Below are 11,176 nucleotides of genomic sequence, written 5' to 3' on the forward strand. Positions count from 1 at the left end.
CTTATCGACCAAAAACACTAAAACGGTCATACCTCCCACGCGTCATGTATCTGATGGAGATGGTGTTGGAGGGAAACTCATAGGATGCAGCTATGAGAAAACACATACTCTATGCTAATCTCTCTCTAATTTATGCTTTCATCTTTCAAGTAAATCCATACCCCCTAACAGCAGTGTCCAGTGAAGCAGGAAGTCAATGGGCGGGGTAAAAGGGTGGGCCACTGGTGCGAATCACATCACCAGACCTGCCAAAAGGGGAGAACATGCTCAAAAAGGGGGCATGTCTGTCCAAAGAATTTGAAGGACAGCCTGGCATGAATGCATGTCAGGCTGCCCGCCAATCCTGCAGGCTGGCCAACTAAGGGCATACTATGCAGGCAGCATTCTGAGCTTGACATAAATGCGTCTAATGATGCGCTCACTCCATGCTTTCTAAGGACTGTCCCCTAGCACTCGCTGGTCCACTTGTCTCCTTATCTTCTTACTAGCAGGCAGAAGTTCCTGGTATACAGTCTGAGACAGAGAAAATGTGTATGTAGTGAGTGTAGAAGAAAGGAGGGGACATACCACAGTGTTAGAGAGACCAACAGCATTACCTAAATTCAGTTTATTGTCAGCCAGTCCACACAGGTTTTGTTCCCATACATCCCTCTTAAGCTTCCAAACTTAAAGGGACACTATAGTCACCAGAACAACTACAGCTTATTGTATTTGTTCTGGTAAGTAGAATCATTCCATTCAGGCCTTTTGCAGTAAACATTGTCTTTTCAGAGAAAATAACTCCACTGGCCACTCCTTAGATGGCTGCAAGAGGTGCTTCCTGGGGCAGTACTGCCTAGTGTGCAGCACTGCCATTCAGTGTCTCCACCCTCGGCATGCAGACACTGAACTTTCCTCATAGAGATGAATTGATTCAATTCATCTTTATGAGGAGATGCTGATTGGCCAGGGCTATGTTGGACTTGTGCTGGCTCTGCCCCTGATCTGCCTACTTAACAGTCTCAGCCAATCCTATGGGCAAGTATTGTAATTTGCTCAGACCACCACTTCTGATGATGTCGGCAGACAGTCAGTTCAGAGGCAGAGCCAGCAGCTGCAGACTTGAATACAAGTTATATTTTACTATACTTAGGGAGGCAAGAAGGGGCCAGGGTGGTGGTTTTAACATAATAGGGTCAGAAATACATGATTGTGTTCCTGACCCTGTAGTGCTCCTTTAAGCAAGAGTATGTGAAGAGTAGTTAGGGTTGCCACCTTTCTTGGGAAAAAATACCAGCCTTAATCATTTGTATAATAGGAGTGACATCAGAGAAAATTCTGTAAAATCACCAACAAACTACTCACAGTTTGATTCTGCTGTATAGATGGATTACTCCCAATGTCTCCCTGTCTCCCAGTGTCTCAGTCTCCCAAGTCACCCAGTGTATCAGTGTCAGTGTCCCCATGTCGCCCAGTCCCCTAGTCTCCCAGTGTCTCAGTGTCCCCATTTCTCCCAGTGTCCCAATGTATCAATGTGTCCCCATGTCACTAGGATACTGGGGACACAGTGAGACCCGGGGACACTGAGAGACCCGGGGACACTGGGAGACCCGGGGACATTGGGAGACCCGGGGACACTGGGAGACCCGGGGACACTGGGAGACCCGGGGACACTGAGACATTTAGGGAAACTGGGAGAAATGGGGACACTGAGACACTAGGGACACAGACACTGAGGTGTGGACATAGACATGGGGACACTGGGACATATAGGGACACTGGGACATATAGGGACACTGGGAGACATGGGGACACTGCAACATTTTGGGACACTAAGACACTAGGGACACTGGGAGACATGGGGACACTGCAACATTTTGGGACACTAAGACACTAGGGACACTGGGAGACATGGGGACACTGCAACATTTTGGGACACTAAGACACTAGGGACACTGGGAGACATGGGGACACTGCAACATTTTGGGACACTAAGACACTAGGGACACTGGGAGACATGGGGACACTGCAACATTTTGGGACACTAAGACACTAGGGACACCGAGACATGGGAACACAGACACTGGGAGACTAGGGGACACTGGGAGACTAGGGGACACTGGGAGACTAGGGGACAGTTGTGGACATAGACATGGGGAAACTGGGACATATAGGGTCACATGGGGACACTAGGCACACTGAGAGACATGGGACACAGACACTGGGAGACATGGGGACACAGACACTAGGGACACTGGCTGGGGGACATGGTGTCTCCGTGTACCAATGTCTCAGTGTCTCCCAATGTCCCCATGTGTCTCAGCGTCCCCATGTGTCTCAGCGTCCCCATGTGTTCCAGTGTCCCCTAGTGTCTCAGTGTCCCCATGTTTTCCAGTGTCCCCAAGTGTCTGTATTCCCAGGTCTCCCAGTGTCTGTGTCCCCATATGTCCTAGTGTCTCAGTGTCCCCTAGTGTCTGTGTCCCCTAGTGTCTGAGTGTCCCCATGTGTCCCTACTATCTTTCCCCCCATCCCTCACTTACTGTAGAGCTGTTGTCTGGACTCTGTGTTGTGTTGCTGCTCCCTCATGGATCAGTGAGTAGTAGAGAGAGGCAGGGATATGCTGTAACTTCCTATACCTGCCTCTCTCCACACACAGTGACTCCTTCTGGCCGGTGCTGGTATTGCAGAGTAATCTCCATTTATTCTGAGAAAAATACCTGCATTTGTATTGCTGGTATTACCGCAATACCGGCACGGCCAGACAGCCTCAAATACTGGCTGTGCTAGTAAAATACCAGTCAGGTGGCAAACCTAAGAGTAGTGTGTAAAAAAAATAAAAAAAAATGGGCCTATTCCATGGGCCTGGGCCTGGAGCTGCAGCTCCATCAGCCCCTATGTTAATCCGGCCCTGCCTACCACTAGCAGCACACCTGACGATTTAGCCTCCATGTCTGCACCTGCAAACTCCCAGTGTAGTGCCTTTGCTCTTGCACCCGCACCCACCACTTCATGTGTTATTGCCCCAGCTTACTCCATCCCTTCCTCCATTAAGAAAGACAGCTTTGATGGCAAGGACATCAGCCTAGTCTCCCTACTCATTGCTTCGCAGGACATACTAGACAATAGAACCTTTAATTACAGGGACATTTCTGTGATCCTTAAAACCAGGAATCAACGACTCAATAAAAATTATTCATCCCCAAATTCATTTTCGGTTTCAGGTTATAAAGGTTATACATCTGCTCTGTATACCCCCAGAGGCGTGAGGAATTCAACATCTATTTACACAAAGTGGTGAACCTGGGGCACAAGTATGGGGGCTTTGCTTTCTACGATTATCACAAGTCAGTGTCGGCTAAAGCAGCAGCAGCTCTGGCCTAGTTTAACACGTGTATAGATTGGAGTCAGTTGGGCACAGAGCTGTTCTGCAGGCATTTCACAAGCTTGAGGCCCCCATCTTGTGCAGTATGTTCCTCCACCTCTCACTCCTCCAACTTGTGCCCATGCGAAGCAGACCCCTCCACTTCCTACCCTTTCAGCACCCCCTCCGTCAGTCAGGAGAGGGGACAGAGAGATAAGCTAGGCAGACCAGTTGTATTCTTGGGCAACGTGCAGGTGTGCACAACTTTAATGCAGGAACCTGTAATTACACCGCTTGCAGGGTGTTGCACATTTGCTCTGTCTGCTTTAGGGCACATACAAAATCCATGTGCCCCTCTAAGCTTTTCCCTAAGAAATGACTGACGGAGGTCGACATTAACGAGCTAGCCTACCACTTGCGCACCACCCCCTCCCACCACTTGGCGCAATTTTTGATTTCAGGATTTTCCAATGGATTTCACACAGGGCTAGTAGCACTCCCCTCTGGCACACTAGAATGTCCTAACTTATTCTTGGCTACAAATGACCCATCTGCTGTTGACAAGTTGCTATGGAAAGAGACCACGTCAGGTTTTATGATTGGTCCTTTTCCGCACCCCCCTTTGTCATGGTGCACAAACCCTGTTGGAGTGGTTACCAACAACATTTCTAAAAAAAAAATGCTTAATCATCGATTTGTCCGCTCCTCACTTTTCACAATCCTAGTTTAAATTCACTAATACCGGTTGAAGAATTTTCTCTCCATTACGCCACCATGGATCATGCCATACAAGCCATCCTACTGGCCGGTGAACAAGCCTGGCTCAGTAAGATGGATATTACAAATGCGTTCAAATTACTACCTACCCATCCGTCACTTTGGCATATCCATGGCGTCAAATGGAGGGATAATTATTACTTTGCCACCAGACTCACCTTCGGCTCCAGGAGAAGCCGAAACTGTTTTGCAGAGACTCTATGCTGGCTGCTCAAAATGCCCCATGGTCATACACTATTTGGATGATTTCTTACTGGTTGAGGCAGGTTCACTCACACCACGAAGCATCCTTAGCACCACAGCACTGTTTTTAACACTAGGTGTTCCATTGTCCCTGGGCAAAACGATATGCCCCACAACACAGTTGGTATTCTTGGGTATCTCACTAGACTTGGTGTCCATGCAGGCACGCCTCTCCAATGTGAAATTGATACGCATTACACAAGAACTGGACCAATTCCTACAAAACAGTTCTGGTACAAGGAGGGATCTCCAGTCTTTACTGGGATACCTCAATTTCGCGATGTGTATCATTCCACAGGGGAGATATTTTACCTATATATGAAATTACATTTTTTTTTTGTGTCACATGATCCCAAAACATTTGGTTAGGGACACAATGGTCAGTAGGATGGTAGCAGATCCACCTTGGGCCTGTACCCTGGAATGCTGGAATGAAAGGTGAATAAAATACAACCTAGACTATGATTGTTTTGAACTGGTATATTGAAATAGAAGAATCAAATAAATACATAAATGATTTACAGCCAAGTGAATTTCCTCTAATTGTATCATGGGACCATGGGTACTATTTCCCACTAATTGTATCAAAACTGAAATGTATCCAATGGGTAAAAAATATTTTTTATTATCTTTATATTTTATTATCTTTATTAGGTAAATTAGAAAGGAAAAGCAAATGGATACAAATAAACAAAAATGGGGAACAAAAGTGGTTACTAAGTATAATATAGTGGTTACTAAATATAATAGTTCCTATCAATATTGGCAATCCAAAAGAGGCAGCCGGATATGTATGATGGCTTAAACAAGCACAGATAGTAATTGCTGTTGAGATGGATTAACTGGATAGGCTAGTAAAAGGAAGGTTCACTAAATTGTGAACTAGTAGTAATATCATATAATCACTGCAAAAAAAATTGAGGGCAAAAAAATGTACTGTCTGGGCAGACAAATTATTCTACACAGTAGAGTTAAATGGGATTTACAGGGCTAGACTTGGTGAGATATATCAACACTTTGATCACTATAGGAACATAAATCAATATAAGTGTCCTTTGCAACTGACCAGCAATCATATGTTGTGCCATGGAGATGGAGGAATTGTAAGGTTATAAACAATCACTCGCAACAGTACTAGAGTCCTAAAGGTATTATGTCTCCTGAAAAAGACCTTAATAGATGTTCTATGCTAGAAATTCGTCAAATTCTATGGACTCTTTCCCATAGCTCCCAAAATGGTTTGGGGATATTACCTACATCTCCTAGAAAACACCTTTGTGCGTTTGGTACGAAAGTTGACGTGGCTGGCCACAAAACTACAATTCTTCATGGTGTGCGAACACATTCCCGGCATTCAAAATACGGCAGCTGACGCTCTGTCCCGGTCTAATTTTCAGGCATTCTGTAAGGTGCATCCCTCTGCCAATGAGCTCCCATCCCGAATACCGACATTTCTGGAGCTAATCATGGACTAACGGGATTATTGACCCACGCACGATCACTCTCACGCAATGCCCTGTCAGCCAACACTAAGACAGCATACAATAGGGAGTTGACTGTTTTCCGCAAATTTGGTGGGGAGTTTCACATTTTGGATAATTACTCTATCGAGACAATGGTGGCTTTTGCCTCTTTTTGTCACTTACACCTCAAATTAGCACATAACACTATCAAATTATATCTTACAGGTATATGGCACCACGTCCTCACTACCTTTTACAATCACCCTTTTCTTTCTTCATACCCCATTAAAACTATTCTTAAAGGTATGAACAAAATAGATCGACCTCCTGCTACCTACAGACTACATGTAGACGGACCCATATTCAGGAATATCTCGGATCTATTGGACACAAAACCATTTAACGCCCAGGCTAACTCTATCATCAAAGTAGCTATTTACATCAACTTCTATGGCTTCTTTAGACCCCGAGAGTTCACTGTAATCTGTCAATCCGATATCAGCACAAGTTTAAAATTATCGGACATGGTCAAACACGGCGACCATTATGTTATGTCGTTACATACATCTAAAACTAACCACACAAACTATATTACTACAATCCCTCTCTTTTCAACAGATAACCTCTGGTGTCCCATAAAAATACTAGATTCATTTCTACCCACTCGCCTCCCGGCTAACTCTCCCTTATTACTTCTTCACGGACACCCACTAACCACCTCCAAATTCATATTTCACATTTAAACATTGCTGCTAAGTCTGGGACATAACCCCGCCTCATTTTCTGGTCACTCCTTCAGAATTGGTGCAGCCTCCGCAGTCTTCAGTACGGACACACCATTGCATATCATTAAAAGAATGGGCAGATGTAAATCCTCCGTCTACAACACTTATATTCTGCAACCTGAGAAAGAACTCAGGAAAGCTTTTAAATGTTTAGCATTATGAGTTTGCAATTAAGTGTGTTTTCTGTTTATATCTTTTTGCCCTCTTTATTACAGGCCTACCCGTATGTTTGTTTCGGCACACCACTACCAACTCTCCCCCTGTCCTCTATTTCTATATTCAATTTAAATTCTGACCACAAATATATTTATATATATATATATATATATATATATATATATATATATATCTTTTTATTCATAGAAAATGTCAATGCCATCTAGAAAACAGCTAATAACGGGATTAGACAAAATGTCTAATGATTCCTTTGTAGAGGTTTTACTCTAATCTAAAACTTTTTTTTAAAACTTGACCTCTGTCTGTTTATTTAGAAGGTATTTGCATTGGACCCAATAAATGTAAATGTAATGCTTCCAAAAGTCAAACGTTTTCTTAAGAAAAAAAACACCAGTCTTCAAATGGCAGTTATTATTAGTTTATTCAACTATGTTACATAAAGTGTTTCGTGAAGCAGTGTTTCCAGTACGTTTCTATTTTTACTCTTCGGTTTAATAGTTAACAGCTGCACTGTTACATTACACAAGCTCTCGTGTTGCCTTGCACAAGCACTGACACTGTCTTACACAAGCTTTGATGCGTGATAATAGGAACACTGGCTTTGCCTTATACAAGTACTTTGTAAGTTTACATAAGATTCTGCTGTTTAGGAACATGTGACACTTGGATATTTTATGTGGAAATCTGAAAGTGTGAAAGAATAACAATTGTTTAAAAAATAAATCGAAGCAGGTAAAATGCACAAAACTGACATGTTGAATTTAAGTTAAGCAATAAAAGTGGCTAACTTATTGCTTCTGTTTTGCTTCTTTCTCAGCCTTCCCTCATTCATTCGTTTTATCTTTTCCTAACCAGAAACCATTAGTGTGTAACCACCTAATTTTTGGGGGTCAACTTTACACTTTTAAACACCTCCAGACAGACAAAACACGATTGGTGTCATTCCTAAGAATGATCATGTCCAACACTGAGAAGGTTATTTACCAAACTCATAATTTTTGCGAATTAAAAAACACTCCAAGCAAGATAACCTCTACAGCCCATGGTAATGGATAAGTGCACCGGCAAAACCTCCCTCAGTGTCTGTTGTCAAACCATTTAAGAATGGTTTGACAACTTACCTGGGTGCCTCTCGACACCCACCTCCACATCCTCTATAGCAACAAGTTCTTGCAAGGAGCCCCACTGAGCCAAGCCCTGGAGTTCAAAGTCAGCACATTGGCAGAGAGCATCAGTTGAGCACTTTCAGGCAATGAGCTCCTTCCTGCATTGCCAGCCTAGCTTAGTGCAAGAGCTTCTAGGTGCAGATGAAGAGGCAGTGGACACAGGCTGCTCTCAAGCGGGCTGTAATTCCTATGGTGATAAAATAGACAATATTAGTAGGAGATCTATTTTATTGACTAATTTTATAAAACAGTAGTACAAGGTCTGTCTGGAACTTATCCAGCCATGTAATATGAAAAATATTGATACAAGATACAAGAAACATTGTACATAGGATGATGTCTTAGTCCCTTTCAAAGTAGACATATTGGGACCTCACACAGTTCTTCCAGTTATTTTCCACTGTTCAAGACACTCTGCAAAATCCTTTGTTGGAATCGCCATCAGCTGCGTAGTTGTATTTACTTGAATCTCATTGATGGTCTGAAATCTCTTCCATTTGAAAGGTGATTTTAGTTTTGGAACAAGCTACAAATTGAAAGGTGATTTTAGTTTTGGAACAAGCTTCACTTTTATTTGCTCTGCACTCATTGCATCGTCCCTGAAAGTCTTCTAAATCATCCAAATAGTTTCCATTGAGGAAAGTTCAAGCTTGATGCAAAATTTTTAGCAGATTGGTTGCTCTACTCACTAAGTCATTTTGAATATGACTGCTAAATAGTAAACACGTGAGCAGGAGGAAATTAAAACGACTAACGGACTTTGGAGAACTTGAAAGCCCTACTTTTAAAAAGTGCTTAAGTGAGTATTGGCGTTCTAGCAGAAGATACTCACCAAGGTCCAGTAACAGTTACAATTTTTTCATATAGGTTTTATTGTTTGTAAATAAAGTGTGTGTGCTATATTGAAATAGCATGTCATTGCTCTGTATATGAAGAGCATCATTTATTGAGCTGTGTTGACCGCTCTCCAGATGAGAGTGGCAGTGGCTGAACGAATATAGAGAAGGCCCTGGTGCAAGAGGATTTTTTTGGGCCCCCTCTAGTGCAAGAGTAGCCAAAATGTAGTGTAGTGTTTGCTTTTGAATGCAGGGTGTGTTTCTATGTAGTCTTGACTTTTAAATGCAGGTGTGCTTTAATGTGTAGTGTTGGTGTTTGATTGAAGGGGTGCTTGTATATAATTGTAGTGTTTTAATACAGGGGTGTGTTTGTATGTAATGTTAGCTTTAAATGCGGATATACAACTGTGTGTAGTATTGGTGTTTAAGTGAAGGGGTGTATTTTTTTATATAATTTAGGAGTTTGAATGCAGAGGTGTGTTTGTATGTAATATTTGTGTTAGCTTGCAATAGTGTGTTTGCAAGTTGTGTTGGTGATTGATTGCTTCGATGTATGCACATACCGTCTTTCCCCAAAAATAAGACTGGGTCTTATATACATTTTTCCCCTGAAAAACTCACTAGGGCTTATTTTCGGGGGAATGTCTTATTTTTAAGGAAAATGGTAGCAAGCATGTGCTATAAAGTAGGTCTACGTTCAGTGGAATTCTCACTAGGGCATGGAATCCTGCGAATCTATGTTCGACGAAACTCCCCTGAACATAGATTAGCGAACTAGCAACTAGGGCTTATTTTCGGGGCAGGGCTTATATTTCCAGCATCCCCCAAAAGTAAGCTAGGGATTATTTTCGGGGGATGTCTTATTTTCAGGGAAACAGGGTACACACATACACTGCCAAATGCATACATACTTACACAGAGATACAGACATATTAACACACAGATACAAACTGACACATACACACACCCTGACACACACATACAGATGCACACCCTGACACACAGATGCACACACATATACACAAATACACACCCTGACACACAGATACACGAATTGACATATATATGTGTGTGTGTGTGTGTGTGTGTATATATATATATATATATCTAGATATATATAGATCTTGATAAAGACCTGCGGGTCGAAACGTCGATCTTCTTGTACACAGATAATTTTTTTTCATCAAGTCCTTTGGAGTGCTCTCATCTATTATTTCCTATATATATATATATATATATATATATACATACATACATACATACTAAAAGAGTTGGGGGGGGGGGGGTGTGGATGAAAACCCCTTCCACCTGAATTAGGTGGATAGTTAAACACAAATACACACACCAGTCAAGCCATAAGACTTGCATTTCCTACACTCACTTCTTCCTACAATCTCACTTTGAGAGTGCTCCAACTACCGAAGGGAATTCTGGGTAGGCGTATGCAAATTAGCTTAACAAAGAACCAAATTTTTGCCTCATAATTCCACTTTATACATGGATTCCTTGGAGTATGTGTCTGCTGATTACAACAGCTTTGAAACACAAATCAGTGTTATGGTGCTGTATGTGTTCATTTAAAATGAGGCCCATGCCCAAAAGTGGACATATAAGTAAAATTTATTTGCAAGGGGCTGTAACAAGGTTATTCACTAAAAATTGAGAATTGTAAAATCTTAAAGTGAATTCAAAGTGAATTTCAAATTGAAGATCAAATCTGGAAAAAGTCAACTATGCTTCCAGGTTGGCAATTTTGGCCTTAAAATTTAAATTTTTTGGAGATTGAGCCAAGCTACGATCCACGCGATGCCATGGGCACGGGCAGTGGAACCCCCACCCACCCACCCCACCCCAGCTCTCCCTCTCTTCAAACCGCTGTCTCATCTTACTGCCCCCCCCCCCCCACCTCTGTATCTCCCCCTTCTATTTCTCACTCAACATGCCTTTCAGTACTCGGACAAAGCTCCGTGACTTAATCGAAAAACAGAAGTAGCTCGATACAACCCGAGATTACTAACGGTTGCTTCACACACTTGCATTCACTCATCAGATTAGAGACACACACCTCAGCCACGGTTTCACAAAACACGAACATGGAACAACCCCACACAGCAAATGACCACTAAATATGACCTGACTATCACAACCGCCTTATTGGAAAAGCGAACCATAGGCGGATTGACCGAACCCGAAATAACCTACAGGCTGATATAACATTCGAACTATCAGACTACCTAATACCTACGCCACACCTTGGTCACCCATGTGCCTACTCTGACGGGTTAAACATACTCTCGCACCATTCCTTTATATTGCACATCGCGTCCCAATTGTTATCCGTACAATATTCACTGGGAACTGCATGTCTCCAATACTATGATTACCTGTT

The sequence above is a fragment of the Pelobates fuscus genome, chromosome 4, assembly GCF_036172605.1.
Source record: "Pelobates fuscus isolate aPelFus1 chromosome 4, aPelFus1.pri, whole genome shotgun sequence".
Lineage (NCBI taxonomy): Eukaryota > Metazoa > Chordata > Amphibia > Anura > Pelobatidae > Pelobates > Pelobates fuscus.